The 16,550-nt window shown below is 41.8% G+C and overlaps 1 protein-coding gene and 1 pseudogene across 1 annotated transcript in view; one reads left to right on the top strand and one right to left on the bottom strand.

Moving 5' to 3' along the window:
- The window catches only part of LOC143716045 (C-C chemokine receptor type 4), a 32,950-nt gene that overhangs the window by 7,996 nt on the left and 8,404 nt on the right, over positions 1–16,550 (top strand). The gene's annotated exons all lie outside the window — the stretch shown is intronic.
- On the bottom strand, positions 4,392–14,745 carry LOC143728240 (uncharacterized; annotated as a pseudogene).

Genomic DNA, 16,550 nt, shown 5'->3' with positions numbered 1-16,550 from the left:
GTACTGCTGTGTTTAATAAAGCACCGCATATGGATTCGCACAATATTTCTTTATTGCAAAATGCACATTTTTTTAAATAGTAAGCCTAAAATGTGTTTTAATATCATTATTAATAGGGATTGCATGATCTCTGTTTAACATCAGTCTTTAAATGCAATATATTTAAAGTGTACCTTAAGTATACTTGCAATAGTTCAACTTTTTAGCACAATCAAGTATACTTAAGTATATCTTTAGTGGGGCTACAGCACTAGTTCTCCACAATATACAAAATTAGTTTTTCCATTTTAGTAGACTTAGTTAATTATACCAAAAGTACAATTACAGAGTGCCTTTATTAAGTACATCAATATGTTAATTTATTTGTAGTATAATTAGCAAAAACTAAATGTATTTCAAATACATTTTTGTATATATTTTCTTTCATTAGGGTTGTCTAATAAAATAACGCCAATAAATCTAACGCCAATAAATCTAAGATTGTAGGATGGATTTTTGGGTTGAATCTGGAGGTGATGGCGAGTTCGGAGCATCAGAGAAAACTAAAGAAAGCCAGAATAAACATTGCATTGAGCGTGCAGCTGGTATTGACAGAGTGGCCTAAGCGGAGATACATTTAGTGAATATATCTAACGTCATGGGTTGTCTGGTATCTGGGCGGATGGTTTGGGTACTTTTGAGGCCTTTAATGAGGGGGGTCTGTGAGTTGTTTATCTCCGGGAGTGATTGCTATAGATCAGTTTGTGAAAAGTCCACTTAAGTAGCCTTTAATGAAACCTGGCCCTTAACACTGTTAGGAGATGAATAGAAAGAAGGGAAAACATGGGAAATAGCAGGTTGTACATGAGATGGAACATTGATGAAACACCAGTTGAAAGAGTTGTTGAGAAGAGGTTTTAACAGGGTATTTATGGGAAGATCAACTCTGAGGAATCTCTGAGGAAAAAATCTGAGGAAATTTGTTTTCACAGACTGTACCAAGAGCAACATTCAACACATCCTCACATTAGAGTCTGCCCCTGGAGCTGGAGGTCATGGATAGGGGAGAGGGTTAGAGACAGCGGAAGGAAAAGGATGAATTGGATGCTGGAGTGGATTTACGAGAGGGGATAACAGACTGCAAAGGGACATACAGATATAGATAACAGTATAGTTGTATAGCCGGGGTTTATTCAGTCTGTGTGAAAACTGGATGTCTGAGATAATCAGAGCTTGTCTTAATTGTCCATTTTCCTATGGCAGGAATGGCTGGATAAACCAGAGATTAAGAAGATACAGAGGAGGGTGGCGGATGTCTGGATGGCAGGGGCGAGGGTAGGCCGCGCCATCTTGCATTGCGGGGAGCAGATCGGATTTTAGGTGGAGAAAGATCAGACGGGAAGAGCTTAAAGGGATACTCCACCGGTTTTTCATATTAAACTATGTTATTCCCTTAACTAAGACGAGTCGATACATACCTCTCTCGTCTCGGTGCGTGCACTAAATCACTGTCTTGCGGTGAAACTTTGTTAGCACTTCGCTTAGCCCAATCCATTCAATAGGATCAAAGCAGAGAAGCGACCAAACACTTCCACGTTTTCCCTATTTAAATACAGTTACTAGAGTAGTGTAACTCGACCAAGAACGGTGACACAAAATAAAACGTTGCGCTTTTCTAAGCGTGTAAAATGGATAACTATATTGTATGGCGGGATACCATAGCAAGTGCTTGGGAGCACTTCGACTCGGCGCAGTAATATCATCACTCGTGAAAAATCCTCTCCCCCCGCTCCCGTTTGTTCTATTGACGGAAATGAGAGGGAGGAGGAGAGGGAGCGGGGGGATGAGTGATGATATTACTGCGCAGAGTCGAAGTGCCCTTTAAATAGGGAAAACGTGCAGGTGTTTGGTTGCTTCTCTGCTTGGAACCTATTGAATGAACTGGGCTAAGCGAAGTGCTAACAAAGTTTCGCTGCAAGACAGCTATTTAGTGCACGCACTGAGACGAGATTGGTATGTATCAACTCGTCTTAGTTAAGGGAATAACATAGTTTAATATGAAAAACCAGTGGAGCATGAGAGAGAGAAGGAAAGGTGGAAGGGGGGGTCAAGCGAAAAAGATGTATATTAGGATGATACTGAGGTGAGACTTGCGTCTTGAATAGTGATGCTAATTTCACAAGAGAGAGTTCAAATGTTAATATCCTGAAACGTCCTTTGTCTTCTCGGGGAGTGGTCATTCCTCAATCAGACTGCCTGGCATTTTATAATTTCTCAAGTCTTACAGTCCATATAAAACTTTAATGGTCATTTTATTGGTACATTAAAATAAGCCAAAATTTAGTTTTTCACCAGATAAATACACCCTTTTTTAAACCACTTTTTTTTATTTAATGCATCATTACAGGTAGCAGAGAAATCCTGAATTTCTTTAGCCTATTTAATTAGAGGGCTTAAGGAAGCGTTGGGTCATTTAAAGGGGTTTACGTTTCAACGTCAAGTCTAAAATTAATAAGCAGCTTGCTTTTAGTGTGCAAAAGTCAGAACAGCGTGTGAATAAAAAGTACTGACAACAAGGCTTTAAAACACAGGCAAATAGCCTAATGAACTTTAGACATGACAAAGAACCATGTAAGCATAACCATACCAGTCTCTTGCTAAACAGTGGATGTGAATAAATGTCAGGTTGCCTGTACAGGTGAAACTCGAAAAAATTGAATATCGTGCAAAAGTTCATTGATTTCAGTAATTCAACTTAAAATGTGAAACTAATATATTATATAGACTCATTACATGCAAAGTGAGATATTTCAAGCCTTCATTTGAAATAATTTCGATGATTATGGCTTACAGCTTATGAAAACCCCGAAATCTCAGAAAATTTGAATATTACATGAAATCAATAAAAAAAAAGGATTTTAAATACAGAAATGTCAGCCCTCTGAAATGTATAATCATGCATTTAATCATGTACTCAGTACTTAGTTTGGGCCCCTTTTACATGAATTACTGCCTCAATGCGGCGTGGCATGGATGTTATCAGCCTGTGTCTCTTGGCAATGCCCCATAGATTCTATATGGGGTTCAGGTCAGGCGAGTTTGCTGGCCAATCAAGCACAGTAATCCCATGGTCATTGAACCAGGTTTTGGTACTTTTGGCAGTGTGGGCAGGCGCCAAGTCCTGCTGGAAAATGTCAGCATCTCCATAAAGCTCGTCTGCTGAAGGAAGCATAAAGTGCTCTAAAATGTCCTTGTAGACAGCTGCGCTGACTCTGGACTTAATAAAGCACAGTGGACCAACACCAGCAGATGACATGGCTCCCAAAACCAACACAGACTGTGGAAACTTCACACTGGACTTCAAGCATCTTGGATTGTGTGCCTCTCCATTCTTCCTCCAGACTCTGGGACCTTGGTTTTCAAATGAGATGCAAAATTTGCTCTCATCAGAAAAGAGGACTAGGTAAGACGCTTCTGACGTTGTTTGTTGTTCAGGAGCGGCTTGACAAGAGGAATATGACATTTAAAGCCCATGTCCAGGATCCGTCTGTGTGTGGTGACTCTTAATGCAGTAACTCCAGCCTCAGTCCACTCCTTGTGAAGCTCCCCCACACATTTGAATGGCCTTTTCCTGACAATCCTCTCCAGGCTACAGTCATCCCTGCTTGTGCACCTTTTTATTCCACACTTTTCCCTTCCACTTAACTTTCTATTAAAGTGCCTTGATACAGCACTTTGAGAACATCCAACTTCTTTTGCAATTACCTTTTGAGGCTTCCCCTCCTTGTGGAGGGTGTCAATGATGGTTTTCTGCACAACTGTCAGGTCAGCAGTCTTCCCCACTCACTTAAAAATGTTGGGTTAAAAATAACCCAACGAATAACCCAACTATGGGGTGGTATAGCACCTTCCCAACTGTGGGTTATTTTAACCCAATGCATTGGGTTAAATATCAGTTGGGTTAAATTAAACCAACAGTTGAGTTAAATATTTATTTTTATTTAGGACCTTATTTTAATAAATAAAATACAATTTTCTTAAATAATTTTTTTTTATTGGAGTATAAACACAATAAATATGTTTTAACATGCTTCAAGTATTAAATTAATAATGTATAAATATTAGTTAACCTAGAATGCAAATATATACGTGTATAATAAATATAACAAACAATTATGAGTTGCAAATATTAAAATATACACATCAAATTTAAAACATGCGTGCACATACAGTACATAAATTAAAAACATACAGAGATGTGACACAATAAATGTAAATAAATATACTTATTAAAAAGGCTATACTGTATAGATGTGCCTAAACACACAGAAAACTCTAAATACAGTACAAATTCAAAATCCATCTGTACATACAGTACACAAATTTAGTACAATAAAAAATAAATATGCTTATTAAAAAAGGTCATACTGTACACATTGTGTTATAAACACCTTAATATGGTGTTTGGCTACTGGACCTACTGATGATCAGTAACATTGAAAACAAAGCTTTTAAGGAGGTGGCAATGTATCGAAGGAACTCCTTCAGGAATATTATAGACAGCATGCTGTAAAAACTCCCAAATGGGAGCAGAAGGCTTTGGGTAGTTAATGTCATAGATGTAGAATATTTTGAAGCACACATCCACTGCTTGCAGTATGGTCTCCTTTTCAATTGCCTCCACGTTGAAAATTATGAAAACTTGGGAGGAGTTCTCTTTGTCCCCAAGCACCAAGATGTGTGGATCCTGGCTTGTCTCACTAATTAGGTAATGCACCATATTAGTTCCAACCTTAAAAGATAAATATACTTTAGTTGGCATATATAGTGAAGAACATTCTATGGATACAATATATTTATTTACATGTCCATAATAAACAGCATTTCTGTGTTTCTGCACATCTTTCTGATTGATTCCAGCATTAGAAATGAGTGGATGATTTATTTATTTTTAATGGCGTTTTGGATCATCAGAGGATTATGTTTGTTCAGAACATTTAACTGCAGATTGTTTTGGAAATAAGGCGAAACAGAGTAATAATTTGTTTTGTGAATACATTACATTTAATCATTTAGCAGACGCTTTTATCCAAAACATTACATTTTTGTACAAAATTTTATATGAACAATAAATGAACCTCAAATAATATATATATATATATATATATATATATATATATATATTATATATATATATATATATACAGGTCCTTCTCAAAAAATTTGCATATTGTGATAAAGTTCATTATTTTCCATAATGTAATGATACAAATTAAACTTTCATATATTTTAGATTCATTGCACACCAACTGAAATATTTCAGGTCTTTTATTGTTTTAATACTGATGATTTTGGCATACAGCTCATGAAAACCCAAAATTCCTGTCTCAAAAAATTAGCATATCATGAAAAGGGTCTCTAAACAAGCTATTAACCTAATAATCTGAATCAACTAATTAACTCTAAACACCTACAAAAGATTCTTGAGGCTTTTAAAAACTCCCAGCCTGTTTCATTACTCAAAACCGCAATCATGCGTAAGACTGGCGACCTGACTGCTGTCCAGAAGGCCATCATTGACACCCTCAAGCAAGAGGGTAAGACACAGAAAGAAATTTCTGAACAAATAGGCTGTTCCCAGAGTGCTGTATCAAGGCACCTCAGTGGGAAGGAAAAAGTGTGGCAAAAAACGCTGCACAATGAGAAGAGGTGACCGGACCCTGAGGAAGATTGTGGAGAAGGACCGATTCCAGACCTTGGGGGACCTGCGGAAGCAGTGGACTGAGTCTGGAGTAGAAACATCCAGAGCCACCGTGCACAGGCGTGTGCAGGAAATGGGCTACAGGTGCCGCATTCCCCAGGTCAAGCCACTTTTGAACCAGAAACAGCGGCAGAAGCGCCTGACCTGGGCTACAGAGAAGCAGCACTGGACTGTTGCTCAGTTTTGCATGTCATTCTGAAATCAAGGTGCCAGAGTCTGGAGGAAGACTGGGGAGAAGGAAATGCCAAAATGCCTGAAGTCCAGTGTCAAGTACCCACAGTCAGTGATGGTCTGGGGTGCCATGTCAGCTGCTGGTGTTGGTCCACTGTGTTTTATCAAGGGCAGGGTCATTGCAGCTAGCTATCAGGAGATTTTGGAGCACTTCATGCTTCCATCTGCTGAAAAGCTTTATGGAGATGAAGATTTCATTTTTCAGCACGACCTGGCACCTGCTCACAGTGCCAAAACCACTGGTAAATGGTTTACTGACCATGGTATTACTGTGCTCAATTGGCCTGCCAACTCTCCTGACCTGAACCCCATAGAGAATCTGTGGGATATTGTGAAGAGAAAGTTGAGAGACGCAAGACCCAACACTCTGGATGAGCTTAAGGCCGCTATCGAAGCATCCTGGGCCTCCATAACACCTCAGCAGTGCCACAGGCTGATTGCCTCCATGCCACGCCGCATTGAAGCAGTAATTTCTGCAAAAGGATTCCCGACCAAGTATTGACTATTGGGTGCATAACTGAACATAATTATTTGAAGGTTTACTTTTTTTTTTTTGTATTAAAAACACTTATTTTATTGGTCGGATGAAATATGCTAATTTTTTGAGACAGGAATTTTGGGTTTTCATGAGCTGTATGCCAAAATCATCAGTATTAAAACAATAAAAGACCTGAAATATTTCAGTTGGTGTGCAATGAATCTAAAATATATGAAAGTTTAATTTTTATCATTACATTATGGAAAATAATGAACTTTATCACAATATGCAAATTTTTTGAGAAGGACCTGTATATATATATAGCCAGTCAACAGCTGATGTTGCAGTGTTGCTTTTACTTACTGGTTTAATGTCAATGAAGCTGTGCTTCATTTCAGCATAAGTTGGACGGACCATTTTCCCATCTGTGCGGTATGGCGATAACGGCAGAACAGCAGGAAGGGTTTTAAAGGCAACTTCACCACGAACATCTTGAACGACAAGTTTACAGAGAGAATGTTTACAGTTTTCAAAAAACCAGTGGATCAAATCAAGTGTGATCCTACTTTTTTCTTGTTCAAATAATTACAGTATTCCTGAAGAAATGTACCTTTTTTTATTCAATAACATGCCAGAAAGAGTGTGCTCAACATAGATATTTAGATACTAAAAGTAATTTTGGAAATTTCATTTAAGTGATATGAAACTATAATTTGGTCAACAGATCTGAAACTACCTGTGCAGAGACTAGAAATGGTATACTTTATGTGATTTTAATAGGATGTCCTACCATTTGACAATGTTTCCAGACTTTCAAGAAGGACATCAGCAGCCTTGGGTTCTTTTCTTGCAAAAAGTAAAATCCGGTCAGTGAAGACAGGAGCCCAAAACTCATAAAGGCGGTCTGCATTGTCAGGGAATAAAACTCCAAAGTCCTGTGATATCTAAACAAAAACATTAAATTGAACATTTTTTTGCAAGATTACAAGTAACAATAGAATGAAGCATTTTACTTTTCTAAATAATGTAGGATTTCTACTACAGGCCAAGACAACCCTTCAATAAATTCCCTAAAATGCAAATAATTCTCATAATAATAAATAATAATAAAACTCACCATTCCAGGAAAATCGTTAAGTCTGGGATATTCTCTGTTTATTTCCTCAACAGTTTTTGTATCAGAGGATCGAATCCACGCTGCACGATGAGGTGCTGTACGTTTCATTAACTCCTCGACTTGGCTGTGGGGGCTTCTGTTGTTATTTAGCCACTCAATCATTGTGTGAAGTTCATTCAAAGATGACTCAGACTCTACAGCAGATAAAACACACTAAAATTAGGGACAACATCTGGAAAAAACTTGAGTGATAATTAACTATCTTAGTGATTCCCAAACCTGGTTCTGGGGTACCCTTAGCACTGCAAATGTTTTCTCTCTCTAAAAACCGATTCAAATTATCAGCTTTTTAGGCACACACCAATTAAATTAATTAAAATAAAATAAAAAACAACCTTGCCATGATTTACTAACCTTAAAAACTGTTCTGGCCCTTGTTTATGATTGTCACAACCATGTTGGAAGTTGTTGTAAACATATAGGCAAGTCATTTAGGAAGCTAAAATGTAGGATGTAAATGACTGAATTTGCTTATTTGAGTAATCCATCCCATTCAAGCACTTGTAGCTATAAGAGCATTGCTTCAGTTTTGAGGATTTTATTAGATAATCATCAAGTGTTCTAAAATAGAAGCAAATAAACTAAGAGACTATACATGTAATATAGGCCTACATTTATGTAATTTTAATGCTCTGGTCTTTGCAGATATTTAAAGATGGCCATCTTCTTTAAGCATGACTCTTTGGATTTATATGAAATAGTAACATGAATGAATCAACTGTCCTCAGCATCATCGAACAGTCCTTATTGTTGAGCCCTGTACTGGCAACTTGTCCAATTGCAAGTAAAAATCTCACTCACTTGGCCCTTTAAAAATGCACTTGTTTCGGACAATCATGACACATCCCTAGTTCTAACCTGCCAGTGGAAAACTTGGTCGGGAAGAGGAATTCTGTGATGGCTGTGCTGTCTCTGACTGTGTGGGGCTCTAAGACGTTTCCTCACATTGTGTAGTCTTTCTTCCAGGTAACCTGTTGCAGGGTGACGATAACGACCAGGTGTATACCATGACTGTCACGGTAGATGTATTCGCTGGTTCCTTCTAGTCTTGTGTTTATGTTGTTGTATGAGTGCACGTGTGCAAGGGGCGTGTCTGTATGTCATTACCTGATCCACTCCAGCTGTTCATCATTACAATCACCAGCTGCAGTTCATCTCACCACGCTTCTTAAACTCACCGCTGTTCTCTCACCTTTGTCAGATCGTTGTTTGATGTTCCCCTGTCTTCTGGTTCGTGTTCCTGCCTGGTGTTTCCTGTTCGTCGTCTTCCGTGTGGATTTGGATCGTCTCACCGTTTGTCTGCACGTCACCGGTATTGACCATCGAAGTCCCTGCGTCACCTATCTCCACCTGGCTCACTGCACCCTGGACTTGTGTGTTTTGTGCTAAATAAATATTGTATTATACTCGCGATTGCTTCCTGTGTTTCTGCCTAACATGACAGAACGATCTGACCATGGTATGGAAGCAGCGAGCGCCTCGTCATCCTCACTCGAAGAGTTCATCCATCACAGCATCCGTAGAATGGACTCGCAAGAGAAGGAGATTGGAGATACGGGCCGTGCAGTTCAAGCCCTGGTGACGCAGGTGTCCGAGCTCACCCAGCAGATCCAGCGCCTACGACCTCCCACTGCGCCACCCACACCGGCCGTTCCTCCCGCATCATCAGGAAGCCCCTCCCAGTCAGAACCCCGGCTACCCACCCCAGAGGCATACTCAGGTGAACCGTCATTTTGTAGAGCCTTTTTGACTCGATGTTCTATGCACTTTGCCCTGCAACCTCATACTTTTCAGACCGAGCAAGCCAAAGTGGCGTTTGTGCTCACGCTATTGACTGGGAGAGCGGCACTCTGGGGAACGGCGGTGTGGGAAAACCAAAATCCATGCTGTGCCTCGTTCCAGACCCTCGCCGCCGAGATGAGACTGGTTTTTGACCGTGCGGTCACTGGAAGAGAGGCGGCCAGAACATTGGTCGAGCTACGGCAGGGAAGAAGATCAGTGTCCGAGTTTTCCATCGAGTTCCGGACCTTGGCGGCAGAGTGTGGATGGAACGAGGAGGCGCAGTGGGACATGTTCCTGCATGGGCTGGCTGACCACGTCCAGAAGGAGATCTACGCCCTGGATCTTCCCACTACCCTCAACGGACTCATTGATCTGGCCCTGCGGGTGGACGCTCGGCTGTCCAGAGTCGAGCGTCGAGCCACGCCCACCCGCACACTTGAGGCAGCCAACGGGCTACGATCCAGCGGCAGGGACGTGGTCAGCCCCGTCTACGATCACGAGCCCATGCAGGTGGGTCGAGCTCGGCTTTCCCGGGAGGAGAGGGAGAGGCGGAGGTCCCAGGGCCTTTGCCTGTACTGCGGAGGAGCCGGACACTACGCCTACAACTGTCCGGTAAAAGGCCCAGCCCGATAGTAAACATGAGGCTACTATCGGGTGGGATCTCCGCCAGGAAGACCTCATCCACGACAAGATCTACCTCCACCCTCCTCTCGGTAAGACTAAGATGGTCAGTCCACCAGCACGATTGTCAAGCACTGTTGGATTCGGGGGCCGAAGGTAATTTCATGGACCATAATTTTGCACGCAAATTTCAGATTCCCATCAAACCCCTCCCACAGCAGATTGCAGTTCATGCACTCAACGGACAAGAACTTCCCACCATCTCATTATCCACTGAAGAAATCACTCTCATCACCTCTGGCAATCACTCGGAAACTATTTCATTTTTTATTCTGGATTCACCCCTGGCACCCGTTGTTCTAGGACACCCATGGCTCATTCAACACAACCCCCGAGTGGACTGGATACATAGATCTGTGCTGGAGTGGAGTCAGGAATGTCATAGGTCTTGTCTCGTCTCTGCTTGTTCGTCTGTACCTGTTTCTGTGTTTCAGGAGGAAGCAGGGGATTTGTCTAACGTGCCCGCGGAGTATCTGGACCTGAAGGAAGTGTTCAGTAAGTCTCGTGCTGCTTCTCTCCCTCCGCATCGTCCCTACGACTGTGCAATAGATTTACTCCCAGGTAAGTCTCCGCCTAAGGGCAAGTTATATTCGCTTTCGATTCCTGAAAGAGAGGCTATGGAGAAATATATTTCTGATTCTCTAGCAACCAAGTTCATTCGCCCTTCCTCTTCTCCAGCGGGGGCGGGGTTTTTTTTTGTGGGGAAAAAGGATGGTTCTCTGCGACCTTGCATTGATTACCGAGGGCTGAATAACATCACGGTAAAGAATACTTATCCTTTGCCGTTGATGTCTTCAGCCTTCGAGAGGTTGCAGGGAGCATCCATCTTCACCAAATTGGACTTACGTAACGCTTATCATTTGGTCCGCATCAGGGAGGGTGATGAGTGGAAGACTGCGTTTAACACCCCTAGGGGGCACTTTGAATATTTGGTCATGCCGTTTGGGCTGTCCAACTCCCCAGCAGTTTTCCAGGCACTGGTCAATGACGTGTTGCGAGATATGATCGATCAATTCATATATGTCTACCTGGATGACATATTGATTTTTTCTGCATCTCTCCAGGAGCATGTGCAGCACGTCCGACGAGTGCTTCAGAGGTTGCTAGAGAATGGGCTTTTTGTCAAGGCGGAGAAATGCGATTTTCATGCACAGTCTGTTCCTTTTTTAGGATACATCGTGTCGTCTGAGGGGATGCGGATGGACCCTGAGAAGATTAAGGCTGTGGTGGATTGGCCAAGTCCAGATTCCCGCAAGGCCCTGCAGAGGTTTCTGGGGTTCGCCAATTTCTACCGGCGATTCATTCGCAACTTCAGCCAGCTGGTCGCGCCTCTGACTGCCTTGACCTCCCCCAGAACTGCGTTCAGGTGGTCCGACACAGCCGAGACTGTGTTCAAGAAACTCAAAGGCCGCTTTGTTTCAGCCCCCATTCTAATTACCCCTGATTCATCACGTCAGTTCGTGGTGGAGGTCGACGCATCAGAGGTGGGAGTAGGGGCGGTGTTATCTCAGCGTTCACCTGTAGACGACAAGATGCATCCTTGCGCGTTTTTGTCCCATCGTTTATCTCCAGCCGAACGTAATTACGACATTGGTAATAGAGAGTTGTTGGCAGTCAAGTTGGCGTTGGAGGAGTGGCGACACTGGTTAGAAGGGTCGGGGGTACCTTTTATCGTCTGGACTGATCATAAGAACCTCGAATATATCAGAACTGCTAAAAGATTGAACTCCAGGCAGGCTCGGTGGGCACTTTTTTTCGGTCGTTTTGATTTTTCTCTCCAATATCGTCCGGGTTCTAAGAACATCAAACCCGACTCACTTTCTCGTATATTTGATTTTTCCGGTCGCCCGTCCACTCCCGAGTGTATTTTACCCGAAACCGTATTTGTTTCAACACTCACATGGGAGGTCGAAGCGAAGGTCAAAGAGGCCTTGGAAGGGGTAACGCCTCCGCCCGGGTGTCCACCGAACCGATTATTTGTGCCGGAGGGCTTACGGTCTGACGTTATCCAGTGGGGTCACAGCTCCAACGTAGCTTGTCATCCAGGAATTAATCGCACTGGATTTCTAGTCAAGCAACGATTCTGGTGGCCACTTATGGCTCGTGACATTCGCGATTTTGTTTTGGCTTGCTCTGTTTGTGCCACGGGTAAGTCTTCCAATCGACCTCCAGATGGGCTACTTCAACCGCTGCCGGTGCCTTCGAGACCTTGGTCCCATATCGCTCTAGATTTTATTACCGCCCTCCCACCCTCCCAGGGTAACACAGTAGTTTTAACTGTGGTGGACCGATTCTCGAAGGCAGCACATTTCATTCCCTTACCCAAATTACCTTCAGCTAAGGAGACAGCGGCTACGGTCGTAGATCATGTCTTTCGGTTACATGGCCTCCCGATAGACGTGGTCTCCGACCGGGGACCCCAGTTCGTGTCCAAATTTTGGCGAGAATTTTGTAGATTACTGGGGGCGACGGTTAGTCTGTCATCTGGGTTTCATCCCCAGAGCAATGGTCAAACAGAGAGAGCCAACCAAGATTTGGAGAGAATGTTGCGATGTTTGGTTTCCAGAAATCCTTCGTCTTGGAGTCAACAACTGTCTATGGTGGAGTACGCACACAACACGTTGCCAGTGTCAGCGACGGGCCTATCTCCGTTTGAGTGTAGTGTAGGTTACCAGCCACCAATTTTTCCCAGTCTGGAATCCGAGGTTGCGGTTCCCTCCGCTCACGCCTTTGTCCAGAGGTGTCACCGCACCTGGACTAGAGCCCGGGAGACTCTACTCCAGGTGGGGGCGCGCACCAAGGCCAAGGCCGATCGCCACCGGTCAAAGCCTCCCGTATACGTCGTTGGTCAAAAAGTGTGGCTCTCAACTAAGAACATTCCTCTTCGCACCGTTTCTAATAAACTTGCTCCCAAATTTATTGGCCCGTTTCCTGTCACCAAGATTATTAGTCCGGTGGCAGTCCGCCTCAAACTACCTCCTGCGTACAGGAGGGTTCATTCCGTGTTCCATGTATCTAAAATCAAGCCCGTTTTTCATTCTCACATTAATCCGCCTGTCCCGGTTCCTCCCCCACCGCGGCTCGTAGATGGGGAGACCACATATTCGGTCAACCGTATTCTGGACTCTAGGCGGAGGGGACGCGGATTTCAGTACTTGGTGGACTGGGAAGGTTACGGTCCGGAGGAGAGAAGTTGGGTTCCTGCTAGGGACATCCTGGATCACTCCCTTATCGATGATTACAATCGGCAGGTAAGGGAGTCTGAGAACGCCAGGAGGCGTTCTTAGGAGGAGGGGTACTGTCACGGTAGATGTATTCGCTGGTTCCTTCTAGTCTTGTGTTTATGTTGTTGTATGAGTGCACGTGTGCAAGGGGCGTGTCTGTATGTCATTACCTGATCCACTCCAGCTGTTCATCATTACAATCACCAGCTGCAGTTCATCTCACCACGCTTCTTAAACTCACCGCTGTTCTCTCACCTTTGTCAGATCGTTGTTTGATGTTCCCCTGTCTTCTGGTTCGTGTTCCTGCCTGGTGTTTCCTGTTCGTCGTCTTCCGTGTGGATTTGGATCGTCTCACCGTTTGTCTGCACGTCACCGGTATTGACCATCGAAGTCCCTGCGTCACCTATCTCCACCTGGCTCACTGCACCCTGGACTTGTGTGTTTTGTGCTAAATAAATATTGTATTATACTCGCGATTGCTTCCTGTGTTTCTGCCTAACATGACAATGACTCCTGCAGCAAATAAATATAAATAAATCACTCTTATGAAAAAAAGTGGGCACTGATCCTCTTTATCAGCTCTCGATTATCTTCTAATCAGAATCAGCACAACTTACATTTCCATGGCCCTCGTTGTTCTTCAGGCAAGGAAACTGGGCAGTTAGTGCCAAAGCCATCTCCTTTTTGATCTCAGCTGATGGGTTTCACAAATAAACAATCATTTAAATAGGCTAGTTTATTTATTTAAATGTATTAGTCAAGTTATTTTACTTGTACTCACGTTTCCCCAAAATGTTCCATCAAATGAGAAACCAATAACCGCACCATCTGACGTCGCTCCTTGAGGCTTAGGTGCCTGTCTCGTAAGGATGTTATTACTGTTGATCCTACTGTTGAGTATTTCTCGTATATCCTGCAATAGGAGAATGCATGAACTAAAACATTCCATTCAATTCATTCTTTAAAATTATTCTGAATGAATATGAATCAATAGCTCAAATGAATCCATTTATCTAAAACATAAGTATAAACACGTTTAGTACAAAACATTTAATACATATACTATAATTAGATGCTATTCCATTAACTTACTTATGTAATACATTTAATACAACATGCATTACAATATTAAAGCAGCTGTATGTACGTTTACCTTGAAACATCAGTTTCAAACTCATTCTGATGGTAAACTGACCTAACTTACCTATACAAACATGATGGTTATCTGACCTGACCCCACAAACGTCTGTTATAGCTATGCATGTTTGAGTGGTGTGGCGTTGATACGAAAATCCGCGAAAAGAGCAGATTGCTTTACAGCAGTGGCGCTTTCGTCTGTTTTTTATTTTATTTTATATACTTTTATAACAGAGAATTCAGTGAATCGAACGTTTCTCACTGAATCTCACAGTATTTGTGTGGTGTCCGTCATGGATTGAGGTGTTGAGCTTAGCTGCGCTATGTGCCGGTCCGAGCTGATAAATGGTCCGTGCAGCGTAAATACTGATTAACGTTACCTACTTTAGTTTATCGGAATACATTTCACGAGGTATTTCTTTAATTAACGTTAGGTAATACATTTCTAAACGGTTTCGATAATCTTTCAGCTAATGTTTTAATGACGTTATTAATGCTAGTGAGAAAACGGGGATAGCTAACAACAATCGATCTGATCTAGAGAATAAATAAAAAAATGACAAAAGTTAACGATAACATAAAAAAACAGTTCTAAGATATATGTAACGTTTCAGTACACATTATTTCATGTTATAAAATTATAACTTACCTTTCACAATCAGGCTGACGCTGATGTAACGTTACGGTGACTGTCTTGCCACTGACTGGTCCGTTAATATTTGAACCATTGAAGCGCGAACGTTTTTAACCCAACAGTTAGGTTATAACTAAAAATAACCCAACGGCATAGCCAAATAACCCAACAAATTTTAAGATAACCCAATATAATGACCCAACATGCATACACCAACGGTTGGGTTAAAAAAATAACCCATCGTTTTTTAGTGTGCATGATTGTGAATACCACTGAACCAGAGTGGGGACCATTTAAAGACTCAGGAACCTTTTGTAGGTGTTTTGGATTAATTAGCTGATTAGAGTGTGACACTTTGATCCTACAATACGGAACCTTTTCACAATATTCGAATTTTCTGAGATTTTGAATTTGGGGTTTTCATTAGCTGGAAGCCATAATCATCGAAATTATATCAAATAAAGGTGTGAAATATCTCACTTTGACTCATGTAATGAGTCTATATAATATATTAGTTTCACATTTTAAGTTGAATTACTGAAATTAACTTTTGCACGATATTCAAATTTTTCGAGTTTCACCTGTCTGTTGGGACGTGGGCGTCAGCCTAGAATTACAACTGCAAAAATGTGCACTGTAGCACAAAACTATCTCTTTTCAAAGACGTTGAATGTTGGAAGTTGGAACTGAACTCTGCAGGTAGGTATCTTTTCCAGGAACTTGATTGGGCACTCACTATCTTGGCACCTGAAAATATGTTTTAAATGTCTGTGTGATGTGAGACCTGTGGGGTCTGATGTATAAACTTTGCTTACGCACAAAAAAAGTTATTGAACTGTGCACGCGCACATATCGGGATAATATAGGCACATAAGGATTTCTCTTTAAACTAAATTGCAAATTTCTCATGAGATCAATGATCAATGATGCACACTTTCGTTCAGTGGTAGAACGGTCCATTGGTCGGTTTGTAAAGGTCCGATGACAATGTGTACAAACATTGCTGCACGGAGGTGTGCTGTTGATGTCATGTGCAGGCAGACAGCATCCTAATGATAACTCCTTCTTTGATCTTCACAACACTGTAAAAATAAAATTGTATTAGAAGGATAGAATTGAAAGAAAATTGTAAGATTTGTATGTTTTAAAAAAACAAATTCTGACAATTGTATTTACACAATAAAAAAAAGCCTATATGATTCCATTGAAAATACACTACAGCCTATAAACATCCCAAAACACGTTTACCTAAAACCAAGTTCAGTTTATTTGTATAGCACTTATACAACAGCCACGCGACTGACCAATGTGCTGTACAGAAGTTCAAAAGGAAGAAAAAAGGTAAACAAACAACACAGCTAAAACACAGTTAAAAAGTAAAATAACAATTACTATAAAAAGAATAATAAAAAAAGATAAGCCATGGAAAACAGGCTTTTAGTAGAGACTTAAAAGTGGTCAAGGAA

This window comes from Siphateles boraxobius, unplaced genomic scaffold, assembly GCF_051911475.1.
Source record: "Siphateles boraxobius isolate OS27281-9 unplaced genomic scaffold, OSU_SipBor_1 12, whole genome shotgun sequence".
Lineage (NCBI taxonomy): Eukaryota > Metazoa > Chordata > Actinopteri > Cypriniformes > Leuciscidae > Siphateles > Siphateles boraxobius.
Note: the sequence above shows the minus strand (reverse complement) of the source record. Positions and strands in the feature narration are given on the sequence as shown.